We start from the raw sequence: 21,473 nt of genomic DNA on the forward strand, positions 1-21,473 counted from the left end.
GAGTAAACTGGGAGAACTCCTCGTCCCAAGTTGATGCTGCTTTCCAGACTTCACTGTCCAATGCGTCCTCTTTGAAATACTATGACCAACGCATGGATTTTGGCACCAACGCAAGGTTTGCTCAATTTTCCCACTCTTTTTACTGTATTTTTGAATTTTGATCTAAAAATGAAGTCTCTAGGCTCTATTTATAGGCGTCCAAAGCTTCTCCAAAGTCGATACCACCTGCTTGGTTGCATGGCCAAGTGTTTCTCCCTCACACCACGAACACTTTTTTTTATCAGCGCAATCTAAGTGTCTTCCTCTTTGTAGCCAACGCATGAGCTTCCAATCTGATGCCACCACCTCAAATTCTTAAGGCTTAAGGCTTTCCTCCCAAGAAGACACATGGTTTGATGACGTTTCCCAGGTGATCTCATCCTTTATATGCGTCCAACTCTTGGATGTTCAACGCATAATCCATACTCAATGCATAGCCTATCATCAATGCATAGCAAGCCAATTCACTATCATTACAATTCAACTTAGCCAACGCAAAGAGCTAACCATCACCAACGCATAGGGTGACCATCCATCCTCGATGCATGGCTCACTAGGCAGCATCGCACGACTTGCTTGGCATGGGCGCATGGTGCTGGCCACCGACGAATGGGCGTGCTGCACAGACTAGCCACTTGACGCATGGGCGTGCTGCTTCAAGGCATGGGCGTGTGGCGTATGCTGGCCATCGCTCACTCGCTCGACCGTGTGGCCATGCTTAGTCGCATGGGCTGCACGATTGGCTGCATGGCAGGGCACCTCGATGCATGGGCATGGCTTCTCGACAAGGCACTCAATGCATGGGCGTGGCCGTTTGATGCATTGGTTGGATGTCTAGCCAAGGTTGCTCGATTCATGGGCAGGGCATCTTGTCGAGGCTGCACAACGTATGGTTGTTATGCTTGGCTGGCCGCTCGACGCATTGGGCAAGGGCGCTGGTCGAGGCTGCTCGATGCATGGGCTGCCTTCCAATGTATTCCTTGCCTACCCTTGTGCCTTCCAACGTGTCATCTCCATTTTCCTTCTTCAGCCACATGCCCTTACCAACAACCCTTCCAACACATCAACACCACCCTTCCAACGCATCAACACATTAATTTCTATACTTAGCCAAATTTCCAAATTTTTTTTCACCAAAAGTTAAACTTCCAAATTTCCTCTTTTCTTCAAATCTCCACTCTTTTCTCTACCATTACACACTAGTTTCCACATCAACCTACTCACCACACTAGTCTTGGTTGGGAACATATTCAAGTAGAGAAATTAGGATTCGGGGTTCACAGTGCCAGACAGAGTGAGTTGCGCTAATGCGTTGATCCTAGCGACTTGCCTTCATTTTGGCTTGCCTCCACGTGTGTCATGCAGACATCCAACTACGAGCAAGTGCCTTTCACAACTTAACTCTTATCAACATGGGTTTCCCCATTGCGTTGACAATGAAGTCATTATTCCCAAAAGCTCACTTCAACTTTTTTCTTTTTCTTTTTTTTTTATATAATTTCAATATAATGAACGTAACTCCCTGAGACCGCTACCACCCCCAAACTTAGAGGTTGGTAGCGTTCTCACCGCAAAGCTAAAAACAAAATTACAAGAATGCGTTAATAAATGTTTGAACAAAGGCTTGCATAAGATAAAACTCAAGACTTCCAAAATTTGAAGAAACTAATAAAAGTGAAGAATGCCTTTTGTTGATTAGTTAGAAAATGCAGTGAACTATATGTACCATCATAGAAACATCGCAAACAGCGCAATCGGGAAAAAGAGAATTTCAAAAGGATAAGGCATACAAGATAACGGAAAAAGACCTTAGACGGAACAATGCATGCACTCATGCGTTGGAATCCACGCGATTGAAGCCATGCGTTGAAGGGTGAAAGGAATTATTCCGTTGAACTACGAACCAAGGAGACTTATTGTTACACCTACAAGAGCGAACGTACCACAACCAAGGAAGCAGCCACATATCCAAAATAACAATGAAAATAAAATAAAATAAATATCCTATACTAAGAAAGGAAACTGCAGATAGAATAGAAGACGTCCCTAGAGAAATAAGAGTGTTGTCACCACAAGGAGTCTTCCATGTAGGAGATGGTTCTCAACTGCTTGGGTCAAGTTGCCCTAACCATTGGAACTTCCGACAATTGTTGGGTGCATACGGCCGTCATGTGCTTAGAATAACCTTCAGCTCTTTTACGACTGATTGCCCTTCTACCTTGGGGTCAACATTGGTTTTCAGCGCATCGCCTACACTTCAATATTGTTTGCAATCTATCGAACAAACTGCAATACTCCCAAGATAAAAAGTTTGCTCGCAGAGACACACAACTTAACAAACATTTAGTTGCCAAGTCCTCGACAACAGCGCCAAAAACTTGGTGATGGGAATTTGGAAGTCAATTTTACTCGACAACCAACTTCCCTTGGATGCGGTATGCGATGCATGTTCCTAAGATATGCGTTGATAGTCATGCGTCGATGGTCATACATTAGAATGAATATGTGTTAATAAATGTATGCGATGACCATGCGTCCTGTCACAAGTTTTCTTGCACTCACGCCAAGTATAATGGGAACGCAAGTTTTTCAGGTAATCCAAGGTTGAACATAGGGACTTCTAGCTACATGTTTGCGATGATGTGCATGTGGCGGTTGAATAAAAGAATGGAGGGGATATTGCTATATTAATCCTACTCCTACTCCTATCTAACAGGCAATGTAATGAGAATATGCATGAAAGGTAGAGATGCGACGACCTTGACATGAAATAAATGCGTGGGAAAATAGATAAAATGTGAAGATGTTTTCATTGCAAAACTTAAGAGTGATCGCAAGGGCAACCCTAGTCAACGCAAACTAACGCGATCATGCAACACTCCAATAGTAAACCACCTCTCGGTGTGAATGCTACGACTTCTAATGCTAGAACGCATGCGATGTATGTGCAGAGGTGTCTATAAGGCCTACACATAAGCCTCTAATTCTTGTCTATGCGATGATACACAAACAAGGCAACCACATATCATCATTCCTATTCCTAGGGTGCATGCGATATAGTGTTGACAAATTGAGCTTATCTCTAAGTCCCTATCTCTTGCTTATGCCGATCTAATCTTGCTCTCTCGAGTCTAGATTCTAACCTAGCTCTCTTGAGTCATTGGTTCTTTCTTTAGACTCTCTCCCGAGTAGCTCTAAAGGGTGTTGGGCACAACATAAGACAAGACAAACGCATGAACTTGGTTAACGCAAGATTGTTACTATCCCTAGTGAACAACGCATGCCTTGCTTAATGCATCCAACCACTTACCCTCTCGGGTAGTTGATTGTTGTTGATTTCATTCATAGACAAGCAATGCATTAGCCTATAGACAGGCGTTGCAGCAGCTTCGCACTAAGAAAATAAGGTTTTCTCACACATTCATGCAATGCACACCTCTCGGTGGGTTGTTACATGCTTCATATCCCTAATCTACATGACTAAGTATGCAATACCCATGCAATCCTACTAAGTGTTTCAATGAAAGTGATGCTAAGCAAGAAGATGGAGATGGAGTCGAAGGAATAGAGAAATGCATTGAAAAAAATTGTATTAATCCCTTAATTCCAAATGTCATACAATACAATATAGAAATAGAAAGGAAAAGGAAATGACTGGTTGGAAGCAAAGATTTTCTCCAGCGGATGTGCGTCAAGGTTGCCGGTGGTGCCATGGATGAGCTGACTCTCTCGAGATATAACTCCGATCGAAGGCTCCGGTCGTCACTCGGAATGGATGAAGGAGGTGAAGAACTTTCAACTGTCTTGTCACGCGTTTTTCTTGATCACCAGGATCCGCCATAGGCGAACCTTAGGTGAAAACCTTGGATGAAATGAAGTTCAGCTCGTCGGCTTCTATTTATAGAGCTTGGGTTGCCGACAACATTGATTGGACTGCTCTGAGTCTGACGTTCGACGCGTCAGTCCTTTTCTGAACCTCTGCTACTAACGGCGTGGTAGGTGAGATGTCAACATCAGCTTTGGATTTTCTCGAAGTAGATGCATTGATGCGTTCATTCCACCTACCTTACGTCGATCCCATTAGAATGCATTGTCGCGTAGCCGCAGTCATTCAATGGTTGCATTCTCTTAATACCATAACTCCACATGATGATCGCAATTACCTGACGATCGTAATCCCCATGAGATGGATACATGTGGCTGATCACTGCAACACTCGTACGTTAATCTAATGCATTTGCCCTGCGATGGAGTGTTTCTCCGTATGCGGTCGCCTATGCGATGGTCCGGTTTCCACTTTGCGTTCATTTCCTGCATTAGCTACAAAGATAGAACATTGAACGCATAATTAACGCAAAATAATGGGTTAACTGAGATTCAACATGCCGATCGACGCAAGCTCATATTCTTGTGAATTTCCATCATGATCGACACATATTCTACCTAACAACCTTCATAATTCTAAGAAAAAGGGCTAAGATGATATGCATTTCTGCATGTCATCAGTGCTTCTGGCCAATTCCCATTAATGAGTTTCTTCAATTAATTTATTTTTCCTTCCTTCCCTTTATAACCCACATTAGGCCTTCGCCTCATAATATAAATTTAGCATGCATCGTATACTCCATCGTGTAGCGCCCAACGTCTATCGTCTAGCACCCAACGTCCATCAAGAGGGGAGATGCATCTCCGTCAAGAGGGGAGAAAAATATATTTCTACTCTGTTTTGGAGGAAACCAAGTCACCACTTGCGATCAAGGCTCAACGAGAAATTGAATAATGCATCTCCGTCACATTGTGCCCGTAAATCAACAATGAAGAGTCGATTAACGCGATGACGGCGCAAAGCGACAGTCGATCCAGAGCTGTATTTCAACCGCATGCGGTAATAAAAACAACACCGCATGTGAGCACACGATCGAAAGATGCAGCTGAGCAAACCCAAATGCGGAGGATTGTGACACGTGTACAACTAACCGTTCTGCATATTTGACGGTCTGATTGCATAATAGAAGGAATATTTATTCCTCTATCTTCGGAATTTCCATAACTAGAAGTGGGGTCAACAAGGCAAGAGTCAGAGCTTTTCACCTATACATACCCCCAATGAATTTAGAGAAAATATACTTAATATAAGGGCTAATTGATGCTAGATTATTAAGCGAGAGGCTGAGCTGAGTGCGGATCTAAAGAAATCCGGGAAGAGAAGAGACAAGGCCAAGAGGTGAGTCTCAGTGCTATTTTGCCACATCCCCGCCATGAAGCTCTGTGCTCAGATCCCTGCTACCGGTTGAGCAAGCCTAAGAGGGAAGCTCATCCTTCTGCACGATCCATCCACACCGGCAAACAAATCTCCATCCAGATCGGCGCCAACACGTTGGCGCTTATTTGTATTTGTTTCTAAGTCTATTCATCACTATATTTCATCTTTTTTATCTTTTCATTCACAAATCATGTATCAGACGCTAAATAGTTTTATTGAATGTCTCGATCATTTCCATTTTCACTTCTCTGTCTATTTCCGTTCTACCATTAATCTTTTTCTTCATGAAGTCTTCTTAATCCCCTGGTAGTAATATGGAATAACGAGTAACTTAATATGTGCTAAAGAGAAAAATGCGTTTAGCCAAGGCATGCTAGACGACATCTTCACCTATGAGAGCAGAAGTGAATATGCCATTCTGATCTATCGAGAGAAGGTTAGAAGAATGCATTAACTAAAGCAAATAGTACTTTCAGAGATGGAAGCAACCTTGCATTCATTACATTCGTCTCTGTTTCACCACAGACGTGTGGATGCAGCCGATCATTGAAAGGTGTACGCCAAGGGAAAAACAGAACCGTACTTATAGCTTTAACGCAATTAAAAACTTGTGATGTTTATATTAGTTATCTTTTCTCTTTCTGCTTCGTACATAAGACTTGCCACCGCATCACACGATCTTTATATAATCTTCACAGCCAGCCTTAACCTCAGTATCTTGTATCATGAAACCTGTATCGTGTATCATCTTAGCTTAGGTTTACTTTAATGCACTTTATTTTATTATCGCATCTTTACCGCTTTCCTTTACTTTATCACATGTTTAATTACTTGTACATAAACTCTTTTATAAATTGAAAAACCCCTGGTCGCATGTATCACAAACATAACGCAATAACCTCAAACAGTCCCTGTTTTCGACCTCGGATCACATCGAGAAACTTGCGGTGGAATTATACTTGGTTTCAATACAAGGAAACTTGTGACAACGCACAACATACTACAAGAACATCCATTAATAACGCATATCTAGAAGTAGTATAGCATAAATCATCATTCATCCATGCGTTGTAGGACATAGGCTTGGACTTCTATTCTTGCATTGCATCAATCTATAGCTCTATGTTCCGTCTATCAATCATGTAGTGTCGTTCATTTACTATACGATCGCTTACCCAATCGCATAGCGCCACTCATCTGCTACACGATCATCCAACACCTTTGCTCGCACGCACTTGAGGCTGCTGCAAGCCTTATCAATGCATCATGCCTTTCAACCCATGCGTTCATCCTTAGTACCAATGCATAGTTTACCCCTACCTTCAACACTTAACCTCTACAAGGCTTGGTTGCTACACATGCAACCCCATGCACCCACACTTCTCCATCAACGCATGCCTACACTTTGCTTCCATACTTAGCAAATTTTCACTTTTTATATTATCTAAAACTCACCCTTCATAATTTTATTTAACACGTTTGTTACTAACTTTGGAAAAATGGAGTACGAGGTTTTCAATTCGTGACCGAGGCGATCGTTGAGTTCGAGTGCGCAGTGTTCGTGTTATGTAGCGGCCATGTTAGATGAGCATTCGAGGTTGCTATGTTCGAGCGTTCGTGATCAAGAACCTTGGCGATGTGTCTACAAATGTGCGTAGAGTTTCTTCTCGATCATTTGTATTATCATGCTATAATTTCTGTAATGAATGTATAACCGTGTGTTGTTTTATGAAAGTAATTTGTAAAGTTCATATATGATTGTAATTTGGAATGATCTTTCCGCTACTCATGGAAATCCTCGTGCACGATATTTCTAATGGACATATAATATATCTACAATGAGGGGAGTGCAACTACAAGCTATAGTGGACAATCCTATTATTTAACGAATGTTGATTAATTAGGTTAAAGAGTTTGACTGGTTAGTCTCGAATCATTGGAGCCCATGATCTGTAGGTCCATCGGGTCTTCTTGCTAGGTCACTACGGACAAAATTGAAGAACTAGGTGAAATGAGAATTAGAAATGTTTAAATTCGAGCTTAAGGAAAAATTGTATTTTATGTTAGATATAATTTAAAACTAAATAATTAATTTATTAATTAATTATGTTTGAGAGTATTCTTGATTGTTAGCATGAAAGTGTTAAAACTTGATTAATGTGATTAATCATAGATAGGTGTCATAAATAATTTAATATATGATATTCAATTTGTTTTTAAATCTTTTCTAAATTATGAAAATGTTTTTCATAAAAAATTTTGATTTATGTACTATAAAAATTAGTTAGTGGAAAAATCCAATTGTTGGATTTTCCTACTAACTAAGTGGATTTTGATGTGACACTTCCCAAGGTTGACACCTAGAGATTACATGCTAATGGAGTTTGAGGTGGAAGACATGCAAGACAGGATATTGCATGTAACTTGTCTATAAATTGTTTTGTATTTGAAATGTGCAAGACTAATGCTTCTTTGACCTTTGACATTTCTCTTCCACCACAAAATCTTTTTACTCTCCTTCTTACTATAGTGAAACTCCCTTATTTTTTACTAACATAACGGTCCCACAACTGTGTCCTTCAACCGGTGAATAGCGGGGATTTATCGTTGGTGGTGTCGATTGAGCTCGGGAGAGGAAGATTGCAGTGGATTTTACAAAGGTTATAATCTCTAACTCTTTATGCATGCTTATTCTTGTTTTTATGTAATTAGAACGTTATCGATCTTCGCATCCGTTGTGCATGTTCTGTTCTTTATGTTCCAACATCAATAAGCCTCCCATTTTGGGATAAGACCGGATAGATAGCTAGGGACATAGCTTTGCAAGATGGAATTCACTCCTACCCGACTTAGGGTTAGAAGATAGGTTGTTCACTTTGATGCTCATGCCTAGTTTTGAACAATGGTGCCCCGCCCTCTCATGGTTGAGAAGATAATGATTTATAAGTTGACTCAAGATTATGGTGGAATATGTGTGAGTTAGTTGAATCGAAAGTGGAGAAGTCCCACTTTTTGGAATTTTTCATTTTATATTCATTTCGTTTTTTATTTGTAATTGATTTCTAAAATCAATTTTAAAAAATGAAATTTTTATTAATTTTACAAAATTAATTCAATAATTAATTTTTAATGAAATTAATAAAAAAATATTTAATTAATTCAATAACAAATATTAAATTAATTTAACACTAATTCCACCTTCATGAATCCCCATTCATGAATTTAATATTTAAATTATATTTAAATATTAATTGATTCTACAATTTCATTAATTCCAAAATTAAACGCATAAATATATCACATATAATTACTAATTCTCTTAATTCTAATTTGAACGTTTCAAATTAACTTATCACGCAACTCTAAGGCTAATCCATCTGTGAGTTAGTAGGGGGACCTCGTGGACCTACAGATCATGGGCTCCAACGATCCGAGATTAATTGGCTAAACTCTTTACACCGAATTAACCCTCATTCGTTAACTACTTAGTCACTCCACTAAAGCCCAGAGTTGCACTCCCCTCACTGTAGATATATTATGTCAACTCAATATAACCATGATTAGTAAGTTAACCCTTCATAGGTTGTTTGTAATAACGACTAGGTCAAATGGTTGTTTTACCCCCGAGTTTACCTCTTGTTCCTTCAGTGCCACTGATCCTCTAATGAACAATTGATTTGTGATCTGATCATCAAACCGAGTCCCTCTCGGGCCAATAAGAGGGTGGGGTGCCTTGTTCAAGACTAGGATTCATCACTTAAGGGAATCTACTATCCCTAAAAGCAGGTATGAGCGAATTCCATCTTATACCCTATGTCCCCAACAATCTACCCGGTCTTACCCCTGAAATGGTGGTTTATTGAGTCGGCGCTGTTGAGACAACCCTCACCATTACAAATCTAAGGATGATCTCGAATAAACAGGAGTACATAACTAGCTCTAGATTAAGGTCAAGTTACGTAGATCATCGCTTTGAAATAATCAATCTGAAACAGTAAACAAAATTATAAAGTAAGAGTGACTTATTTCATGGTCCGAACTTGTGCAAACTCATTGCACAGGACACCCCCACTTCTCATGTCATGACATGTACAAATTAGGATCATTTCATCTATAGCACCTTACAACTCTTTGTAACAACTACAAAGTGGGCCACATCCAATAGTGTTGCTAGAATAAGGCACTCAACCTTATTCATATACTATAGACCATTTTGACTATTTACTCGAACCTGATCCACTTTTATGTCTCCAAATAAAGTTCAAGTATTCATGTAATAATCATGGATCTTTTAGTTTATTGGATTTATTTCTAAACTGGAACAAACAATTCATATATTCAATAACAACTTATTGAATTTTCAGAATATGTTTTATTATTTACAAACCACAAGTTTTAAGACATAAAACCCCACAAACTCCTGCTTGGACTAAAACTCCAGTGGTAACATATATATATGAATACATAATACTAAGTTTTTGAGTTTTTACTGAGAAATACAATAAACTAGGGCATCACATACTCATGGTTTACCTTTCGGTAGCACATACCTGATTTTTCTCCCACTTGCCTTAGGTTATATATCTAGTAGTCCTAGTCTTACTACGAGATTCTCAAACACTTTAGCCGAGAGAATCACTGTAAATATGTTAGTGTACAATAGACTTCTTATTAAATTATTAGGGGAATGCATATTATTTTCACAACACTTGTTTCTCAATAATGACTAGGAAGTCATACATTCTTTCCACTGCATCTAGGTACTCTTAACTTTTTGAGTAGGACATATATGACCTGTCTAAACAAACTTTTGTTTACAGAGCCAGTATTAATCAATAACTCTTTATTGATATATACAATCTTTTATGGAAACAAATAAAACATGGCAATATCGAACAATATTCCAACACTTAAAGGGTTCCACATTAACACTTATATCGATCTTTTCAGATTTTTGAACTATGTAAACAATTTTACATGCATAGACAGCTTTTATCAATTCTTCTATATCTCATATGGATTTTTAGAAATACCTTAAAATTGAAATGATGTTAAAAAAACAATTAAGACAACTAGGTGTAGAAAGTTTTCACTGGATTTAATGTTGTATCAAATAGTCCTAGAAATCTCAAACTTTTTATACTTTGATCCAATCGAAGTATTTCGGTTTTATTTTACCTAACAAGTTTTGTACACTTTGAACTTTTGATATGTTCTAAACTTACCACTTAGGTTAAATAACTACTTGCCTTTATTGATTTCAAGCCGTTTTTAAATATCTAAATATTTGCAAATGACTTTTAACTAGGTTGGTTCTAACAGAAGTTGCTTTGGAATAGAACAAACATAACTTTCACTAATGAACATTTCATTTACAACAAAAAGTTTATACAATTTGTTCTTTATAACGAGACAAAATAACTTTTATTACAATAACAAAAGTAGATAAGATCATCTTCAGATAGCAACTGCAACATCTGCCACTAGCCAACTGAAGTACAACAAGCAATCCTTAGGAACTAGTTTACCTGTTTTGCTTTCCTTGCTCTCTTCTCTAAAAGGTACTGAGAGCAGTTTCTCTTCCAGTGCTCTTCTTCATTGCAGTGGAATCATTTTCCTTTATCTGCAGCTTTAGCCTTTCCTCATTTACTAGTGGGTTTCTTTTTACCTTTCCCCTTGTTCTTCTTAACTAGAATACTCTTAGTCTGTGAAGAAGAGGCAATATCAGGCTTTTTGAAGGGTGTTCCTCTCCTCTATGCGGTAATAACATTTACTTTCGATTCTAGACCTTTAGCTCTCATCATAGTCTGGTAAGCCTGTAGCTCATTTAGAAGAGTAGTCAAGTTATAATCTATTTTATTCCTAAGCACATTCGTACAGAACTGCAGAAAATTCTTCAAAAGAGATTCTAGAATAAAAGAAACCTTAGTTTTCTCCTCAACGAAAACCCCATTTACTTCTGCCACATTGAAATGGATCATCATGTCTAAGACATGTTCTCTAACAGAGGCCCCTTCAATTGGATAAATTACAAAGTATGCTTCAAGAGAAAATTAATGGAAAAAAATTCCTTTTGGTCATGGACGATGTGTGGAATGAAGAGCATGAGAAATGGATTAGTCTACAAAGATTTCTAATGGTTGGTGCCAAGGGAAGTAAGATTTTGCTGACAACTCGTAGTCTACTAGTTGCACAGGCTTTTGACACAATTTGGTTCCATCACTTAAAAGAACTTGACAAAAAGAACTCTTGGGTGTTGTTTAGAAAAATGCATTCATAAACGAAGAAGAACAACTTGAGAATTCTAATTTGGTTGGAATCGGTAAGGAGATTGTAGCAAAGCTGAAAGGTTTTCCTCTTGCAATAAGAGTAGTTGGTCGTTTGTTATATTTCAAAAACACAGAAGTGGATTAGTTGTCATTCAAGGACAATGAACTTTGCACGATTTTGCAACAAGAAAATCAGATTCAGTTAATACTGAAAATTAGTTTTAACCACCTTCCATCTAATTTATAGAAATGTTTTACATATTGTGCTTTGTTTTTGAAAGATCATGAGTTTCAAAAGGATAGATTGGTAAAACTATGGATGGCACAAGATTTCATTCAACCACGTAATAAGAAGGTAATTGAAGATGTTGGGGATGATTATTTTAAAGAGTTAGTGGGGAGGTCATTCTTTCAAGATATAAGAAAAAAATAAATGGGGAGACATCGAGAAATGTAAGATGCATGATTTGATGCATGATCTTGCATGTTCTATAGCAGAAAATGAATATGTGGTTGGAAGTGATGGTGTTGTTGTCTCCATTGATAAAAAGAACTCGACATGTCTCATTTTCCTATAGGAGCTCAATGCCAATATCAGGGGAACTTGTACCTAAATCATTCACTGAGGCAAAGAGATTGAGAACATTGGATATGAATTTTAATTCTATTTCTTTCCTCAAAGAAATGTATCACATTAACCTTCTTCGATTGCGAACATTAAATTTAGACTTTAGTTGTTGCCATCCTCCTAAGTTTATTCGTAAGTTGAAACATTTGAGATATCTTAATCTTTCTGATTTGAATATAGATTTCCTTCTTAACTTTATTTCCAAATTGTATAATTTGGAAACACTTATCCTTCGCGATTGTATTTGGTTAAGAGAAATGCCAAAAGATATTAGCAATTTGATCAATCTTAGGCATCTTGATATATATAATTGTAGCAGTTTGACTCACATGCCAAAAGGGCTAGGTGGGATGAACAGCCTTCAGACAATGAATTTGTTTGTATTAGGGAAGGAAAAAGGTGGCGATTTAAGTGAATTGAATGTACTTAAAAGCTTGAGAGGATCCTTATGTATTCAAGAATAACAATTTTGCACAATTGCTGATTTAAAAAATCTTAAATACTTTGAAGAGAAGTCTTGAATTCAAAAGTTGAAATTACATTGGGACACAAATAAGAAGAAGTAGAAAATTGATGAAGATCAAGGGATTTTAGAGTGCTTAAAGCCACATTCAAATCTTCGCAAAATGCATATTAAAGGATATGAATGAAGTTATTGTTGAAAAGTTTGTCTTTATTAAACTTTATTTGTAGCATTTAGTGTGACTTTTGGCTTTTGTGACTTTTAGTTTTTTTGTAACCAATAGTGATTTTTGAGTTATAGAAGTTATGTAAGTTATGAGTATTTGATAACATTTATAGCTTTAACCATTGGCATTCCTATGGTTATGTTTGTAAGCCTATATAAAGGCATGCTTAGTTTAATGGAAAATATATCTCTCATTTTTCATATTTTTCCTCCACGTTTTTTTTCTAACATAGTGGTATCAGAGCTAGTAGAAAATATTGAGAGAAAAATGGCCAATGGTGGGATAGGTTCATTTCAACTACCAATGCTTACGAAGCTCAACTATGACAATTGGAGCATCAAGATAAAAGCGTTACTAGGTGCACAAGACGTGTGGGAGATCGTGGAGAACGGTATCCAAGAGGCAGAAGCTGAAGCCTATCAAGCACAAAGAGATGCGTTAAAGGAGACAAGAAAGAATGACAAGAAGGCCCTTTATAACTTGTATCAATCGGTGGACGAAGATACGTTTGAGACCATCGCCAATGCGGAGACGTCAAATGCGGCATGGGACAAGCTCCAATCGACTCATAGAGGAGCCGATCATGTGAAAAAGGTACGGTTGCAAACCTTATGTTGTGAGTTTGAATCTTTACAAATGAAGGAGGTGAAGGTGATAGCGGAATATGACACAAAAGTAATGGCTATCGTCAACCAATTGAGACAGAATGGTGAAGAAGTCACCGATGCTCGTGTCATGGAGAAGGTTCTACGAAACCTAAATACGAAGTTCGAGATTATCGCCATGACGATCGAGGAGACACATGATCTCGAGAACATGACAATTGAAAAATTTGCAGGCTTGTTATAAGCCTATGAGGAGAAAAAGAAAAGGAGGATGGAGCAAATAGAGACCATTGAACACTTCTCCAACTCAAAATCAAGGAAGAGAATAGTCGTGGACGTGGAAGAAGTCATGGTGGTCGAGGCCATGATAGAAGAGGTGAAGCCAACACTGATGTTTCTAAAAACTCGTCTGAATCCTCAAGAGGAAGAGGAGGTCGAGGTCGTGGAAGACGTGGTGTAAGGTCCAGGAGAGATAAATCTCAGGTAAAATGTTATAATTGTAACAAATATGGAAATTATACGAATGAGTGTTATTCGTCTCAAACAGAGTCGATTGATCGAAAACATCAGGACCGATCAACCGCTAGCCCATCCAAAGCCCATCAAAGGCAATCCAATTATGCAGAGGAGAATGGAACTATTCGTTTAGATAGTATCTGGTATCTTGACACAAGAGCCTCGAATCACATGTGTGGAAAACGCGAGAAGTTTGTGGAGTTTAACGAGATGAAGAAAGATAATATTGCCTTTGGATACAATTCTTTGGCTGCCATCAAAAGAATAGGTAAAATTCTCATTCGGTTAAGAAATGGAGAAAATCAATATATCACAAATGTTTATTACATTCCCAATGTAGAAAATAGTATATTTAATGTAGGAAAATTGTTAGAGAAAGGTTTTGAAGTTCAAATAAAAAATAATTGTTTTTATTTGAGGGATAATCATGAGAGACTTATTGCTAAAGTCTCCATAACCAAAAATCGAATGTTTCCTTTGAATATATGTAATGATGTTCCAAAATGCTTGAAGATGTGTTATGAAGATCTCTCCTGGCTATGGCATCTACAGTTCGGGCACCTCAATTTTGGAAGTCTAGAAGATTTTTCGAAGAAGAAGTTAGTGCGAGGGTTACCACACATTCACAAACCAAACCAAGTGTGTGAAGGGTGTTTGCTTGGCAAACATCATCGAAGTACTTTTCCGAAGGAGTCTATGACAAGAGCAAAGAAGCCTTTAGAACTCATCCATGCCGATATGTGTGGAATGATCAAACTAGAGTCTCATGGTAAAAGTAAATATTTCCTTCTCTTTATTGATGATTTTTCTAGAAAAACATGGGTGTACTTTTTGAAGAAAAAATCAGAAGTATTTGAAATCTTCAAGAGATTTAAGGCACGTGTGGAGAATGAAAGCAACCTTACAATCAAGGCCACGAGAGCCGATCGTGGTGGTGAATTCACATCAAATGAGTTAAAACAATTTTGAGATGAAAAAGGTATCCAACGTCCGTTAACAGTCCCAAGGACACCACAAAAAAATGGCATGGTGGAAAGGAAGAATCGGAAAATCTTGAACATGGCAAGAAGCATGCTAAAGACAAAGAAGATGTCGAGGGAATTTTGGGCGGAGGCTATAGCTTGTGCAGTTTATTTGACAAATCGAGCACCAACCAAAAGTGTGCTTGACAAGACGCCTAAAAAAGCATGGAACGGAAGAAAGCCCGGGATTGGTCACTTCAAGGTGTTTAGGAGTATTGCATATGCTCATGTGTCGAAAGAAAATAGGACCAAGCTCGATGATCTAAGCCATCGGCTATGATGCAAGTTCAAAGGGTTATCGTCTTTACGATCCTTTGAATGGGAAGGTAATGATTAGTCGTGATGTTGTTTTTTATGAGGAAGCCTCTTGGGATTGGAATATACAGGAGGAGGAGTATGATTTCCTTCCATATTTTGAAGAAGACGATGAAAATGAGCCAATCAGGGATGAAATGGGTAAAGGTTTGCCCATTCCAGTGCCACCTCATTCGACCGATCGATCATCATCTGAAGGTTCATCCAGCGATTCAGAGAAGGAAATTGGCCCAAGAGGAACTCGAAGTCTACAGGAACTTAATGAGGTAAATGAAAATCAAAATGACATAATTCTCTATTGTCTTTTTGGTGATTGTGAGTTTATTAGTTTCCAAGAAGCCATTGCAAGCCAGAAATGGAAGGATGCAATGGATGAAGAAATTCGAGCGATAGAGAAAAATGACACATGGGAGTTGACCAAGCTTCCAAAAGGGCACAAACCGATTAGAGTGAAGTGGGTATACAAGACAAAGAGAAAAGTAAATGGCGATGTTGAGAGGCACAAGGCGAGACTAGTGGTGAAAGGGTATAGCCAACGACATGGCATCAACTACGATCAGGTATTTGCCCCTATTGTTTGCCTTGAAACTATTCGTTTGATTATTGCTTTGGGAGCCCATAATCATTGGAAGATACATCAAATGGATGTCAAATCGACATTCTTGAACGAAATTCTTGAGGAAGAGGTCTATGTGGAACAACCATTGGGTTATGAAGTCAAGGGTGAAGAAGATAAAGTGCTTCGATTGAAGAAGGCACTTTATGGTTTAAAGCAAGCACCAAGAGCATGGAATTCGAAGATTGACAAGTACTTTCAAGAGAAGAAGTATATGAAGTGTCCTTATGAGCATGCCCTCTACATCAAAATGCAAGGTGAAAGCATACTAATCATTTGTTTATATGTTGATGATTTAGTATTTACCGGAAACAATCCTAGCATGTCTGATGAGTTCAAAAGAGAGATGGAAAAAGACTTTCAAATGACGGACATTGGTCTTATGAGTTACTATCTTGGGATCGAGGTCAAAAAAGGTGAAGATGAGATTTTTATATCCCAAGAGGGCTATGCTAAAGAAGTGCTCAAGAAGTTCAATATGAATGATGCTAATCCAGTTGGAACACTGATGGAATGTGGAGTCAAAATCACCAAGCAAGATGGAGGAGAGAAGATAAATTCTACATATTTCATAAGCTTGGTTGGACGTTTGAGATACTTGACATGTACAAGACCGGATATTCTTTATTCAGTTGGAATTATTAGTCGATTTATGGAGGAACCGACAATAACACATTGCAAAATGGCAAAAAGGATACTTCACTACATCAAAGGGATGATTGGGTATAGTCTTTCCTATGTCTCTTCTAGCAATTTTGATATTGTAGGTTATTGTCATAGTGATTGGACTAGTGATTTGGATGATTGAAAGAGCACTACGGGGTTAGATTTTTATTGGTGAAATGACATGGATGTAAAAAAAGCAACCCATAGTCACATTATCAACATGCGAGGCAGAGTATGCCACAGCAACTTCATATGTATGTCGTAGACATATAATTTGGCTAAGAAACTTAGTGAAGAAGTTGAAGTTTCAAATGGAAGGTCCAATGGAGATTTTTGTTGACAACAAATCGACCATTGCCTTAGCCAAAAATCCAGTATTTCATGAGAGGAGCAAGTACATTGATACTTGATTTTACTACATTCGGGATTGCATTACGAAGAAAGAAGTGAAACTCAAATATATCAAGTCACAAGTCCAAGTGGTGGACATTTCAACAAATCCTCTCAAGTTGGAGACTTTTATCAAAATGAGGAGTTTACTTGGTGTAACAAATCAAGTTTAAGGGGGCGTGTTGAAAAGTTTGTCATTATTAAACTTTATTTGTGGCATTTAGTGTGACTTTTGGGTTTCGTGACTTTTAGTTTTTTGTAACCAATAGTGATTTTTGAGTTATAGGAATTATGTGAGTTATGAGCATTTGATGACATTTATAGCTTTAAACCATTGGCATTCCTATGGTTATGTTTGTAAGCCTATATAAAGGCATGCTTAATTGAATGGAAAATATATCTCTCATTTTTCATATTTGTCCTCCATATATATTTTTTTTAACAGTTATGTGATTGGCTATCTTTCGTTTTCTTGGGTGGTTTGGTGAGAATAGAGATTTGGGATTGTGAAAAATTGGAGCATCTCCCTCAATTTGATCAATTTCCATGTCTCAAGCATCTTCGTCTTGGAAACATACCCAATATCGAGTACATTGATAATAGTACTTCTCTTTCTTCATTAACTTTCTTTCCGTTCCTTGAGAAACTATACATTTTTAGGATGCCTAAGTTGAAAGGGTGGTGGAAGCAGGAAATTCCATCGGAATATGCTCAATACAGTGCCTCGCTTCCAACAGCATTACATCACCTTTTAGAGATATCGATTTCCGAATGTTCTTTGTTGGCTTCTTTTCCACAACATCCCCCTTTGCAGTCATTGAAAATATGTGGTGTTAGTATCCAACTTTTTTATATGGTAATATGAATGGCTACAAAGATTGGTGTGGATTCTTCTTCTTCAACTTTGTCTAAATTATCTCAACTTGAGATTGGAAATATTGATATTGAGTTCCTGTCAGATGAGTTATTCTGCAATATGACCAATCTTGAGTTTCTTAACATAGGACATTGCAAAAATATACAATTGTTTTCTTCCCATCTTGTTGATGAGGATAATGATGATGTACTATGGAAAAGACTAGGTAATCTCCGCACACTTCCACTTGAGGACATTCCCAAATTGGAGGCTTTGAATTTGAAATATATCAATGCCCTCGAATCTTTGACTTTATCAAATTGTCCAAATTTAGTGAGTATTGAAGGGATTGACCAACTCACTTCACTATCGAGTTTGAATATTGAAAGGTGTGCCAAATTATCTTTGTTTTTTGAAGAGGTCTGCAACCTTATGTCCCTATCACGCTTGTGTGAAATCCGGATTTTCGTTTTTCCTAATTAAGCAGGTAATTAATCGATTAATTAGGAGAAAGTTAAATCCTATGTTGAAGAAAAAGGAAATTTCTAAGTGTTGAATAGATTTTCCTTGAGTAGCTTTGAGTTAAGCTTAAATCCCTGAAAATTGACTAAGTATTGGACTAGGCATTGCTATGCGAGTAGCTTTGAGTTATGTTTAATTCCCTGAAAATTGACCAAGTGTTGGACTAGGCATTGCTATGTGAGTAGCTTTGAGTTAAGCTTAAATCCCTGAAAATTGACTATGTGTTGGACTAGGCATTGTTATGCATTGGCCACAAGATCTTGGAAAGAGTACTTGGGAAAAGGGAAAATTCGAAAATTTGGCTAAGTATAGAATGTTGTGTGGGATGCATTGGAAGGAGGGAAAATTTGGAAATTTGTCCAAGTATAGAATGTTGTGTGAAATGCGTTGGAAGAAGTTGTGTTGATGCGTTTGAAGGGACCAATGCATTGGAAGAAGTTGTGTTGATGCGTTGGAAGGGACCAATGCATTGGAAGAAGTTGTGTAGATGCATTGGAAGGGACCAATGCATTGGAAGAAGTTGCGTTGATGCGTTGGAAGAGTTTGTGGATGCATATGAAGGATGAACTCATGGAGGATGTCATCTGGACATGTGGCTTGTTAGGAAGAATTCTTGAGCCTTAAGTAAAAGAGGTGGCAGCATAAGAAGACATACAAAGTTAAGGGCCATGCATTGGTGAAAGGAGAAGAAGACACATTGGGTTGTGCTAATCCAAGATTGCATTGATGGTGTAAGGAAGAGACACTTGGTCATGCGGCCAAGTAGGAGGTGTCGACCATGGAGAAATCTTGGATGCCTATAAATAGGACCAAAGACTTCATTATTCAGATCACAACTCAAAATACATGAAGAAGAGTGGGAAAGTTGAGGAAACTTTGTGTTAGAGCAAAATCCATGCATTGGACATAGAAGTTCAAAGAGGATGTATTGGATAGTGAAGTCTGGAAACCAACATCAATCTGGAACGAGGAGTTCTCCCAGAATACACATGGGTTTGATGTGATTCTAAAGCCATCCGAAAGCTAAAAGAGTATAGTTTTCATGGTGGGGCTGCCGCAGAAGAAGCTACAAGGAATCGTGCTGGAAGCTGAGAAAAATACAGAAGGGTCAGGCTGTCGGGTAAGTTGGGCCAGTCTTATTTTGATGATTCCGGCCAAAGCACGAGGATTTATGAGCTAAGATTTTATGATAAGCATCCGAAACATTTTAGAACATGTTTTTAGAAGAAAGTGTCTTAAAATAAGGTCTGGAACTATGAGTAATCTAAGCTGATATTTAAATCTGGAATTTAGGGTTCAAAAGTGAAATCAAGGAAACCTAAGGAACTTCGGAAAGGAAAGTTCCTAACCAACCAAGGTGAGTGGTTATTGTATGTTGTAATGTTGACATAATTACTATATATAGGTAAATATATATAGGGTATAATGTTAAATTGGCATGATCAGGGATATATGTTTATCTGATTACTATGCTTGTTAAGATATTGCTTGTATGTTTGTGTTGGAAACTGGAATTGTACCCGGGGTATATATTTAGCATGCTTGAAAAGGTACTTGGTGGAAAAATATAGTCGGCTTCAGTTGGCAGAAAATGATAGTCGGTGACGACCGACAGGAAATATAGTCAAGTTACTTAAGCATAGCTAGCGGGAAAATAGTCGATGTGCACATTGGCGGGATAATAGGGTACAGGGAAAGTTTCCACAGGAATGGTTGTTGTCTTAGTATACGTGTGAAAGTACTGGGAAGTTTTTATTATGTGATAACCAACAGTCAAGCTGGGGTTGATTGTTTTAACCAGCGGTCGAGCTAGGGATTGTCCAGTGGTCTGGCTGGAGAAATAATATTGAACTTGTGGTAATGTTCTTGTTGACTATGCATTGCTTTCCCAAAAATATATTTCTGTTGACAAAGTCATTTGTTTATCTAAAGGCACCACTTACTGTGCTTTGTAGCTCATGTTTTCCATGTTTTATGTTTTTACCCTCCCCCTTCCCCGTCCCTTGGGTAGTGAAAGGCGAGGAGTTCCAGGGTGCTGTTAAGGTCAAGGCCACGTGCCACAGTTACACTTCCGGAGGGTTTTAAGGTTGTTGTAAACTTTGTTGTTAAGTCTTTGAGTTGTATAAATGTTACATTGTTGTAATAAAATGGGTCTACTTAATCGGTTGACATGTTTAATTTGTACATTGGTATCAGAGTTATTTCTACAAGAGTTATTAGGCAATAAGTGTCAACCAAAAGGTTGATAACTGCTACAGTCGCATCCCTCTTTCAGGCTCAGAGGGTGGTCTGGGGCAGGGTGTGACAGCTTGTGTATTAGGTATTGTTCCAATTTAATTTCCTTGTCAGAAGGAGTCAGCCGCCTCACTTCACTGTCAACTTTGATTATTCATGATTGTCTCAATTTAACTTTGTTGCCAGAAGGAATCAGTCGCCTCACTTCACTATCATTTTTATGGATTAACGATTGTTCCAAATTAACTTCGTTGCCGGAAGGGCAAACTCCGCTCCTTACAAGGATCATTGATAGTGTCAAAATGCCCCAAATTACAGAACAATTGGAAGAAGCAAAAAAAGTACAAAAGGTTGAAGAACATATTTAACTTGTACAAGAAAGAAACAGAAGAAGACGCTTGCATGGAAATCACCTTTTCATCGAGTACAAGGTACGTATAATTTCTTTCATAAACGATCATTTCCATATCATAAAACATTTAACTTTTCATTCTTATGTCAATTTAACTCTCTACTTTCTCTTTCTAGGGTGATTCTAAAAAGAAAAAAAAAAAAAAGGATGGATTCGGATGTTGTCAATTCTCACTCTTAATTACTAATGAATTATATTCAGGTGGGACAGTTAATACCATCATTACAAGCACAAATTACATTATTGGTTTTAAAAGCTGTCAAACAACAAGGAACAAAAGACAAAAATAAGGTATATGCACACAGTCTGTCTACCTCTTTGCATTCTTCCAACTCGCACAACCCCACCTCTGTCATCTTCTTATAACTTTCACATTTCTGTTTTCTTTTCTATGAAAATAGTACTACAAGCTCTCTTAAATAGTGTTTAA

General features: G+C 38.0%; 1 pseudogene; it reads left to right on the forward strand.

Moving 5' to 3' along the window:
- Positions 1 to 681: 681 nt before the first annotated feature.
- On the forward strand, positions 682 to 12,149 carry LOC150033653 (putative disease resistance protein RGA3; annotated as a pseudogene).
- Positions 12,150 to 21,473: the final 9,324 nt, after the last annotated feature.

Source organism: Benincasa hispida, chromosome 9 (assembly GCF_027475165.1).
Source record: "Benincasa hispida cultivar pf3 chromosome 9, pf3_genome.v1.1, whole genome shotgun sequence".
In the NCBI taxonomy this organism is placed as follows: domain Eukaryota; kingdom Viridiplantae; phylum Streptophyta; class Magnoliopsida; order Cucurbitales; family Cucurbitaceae; genus Benincasa; species Benincasa hispida.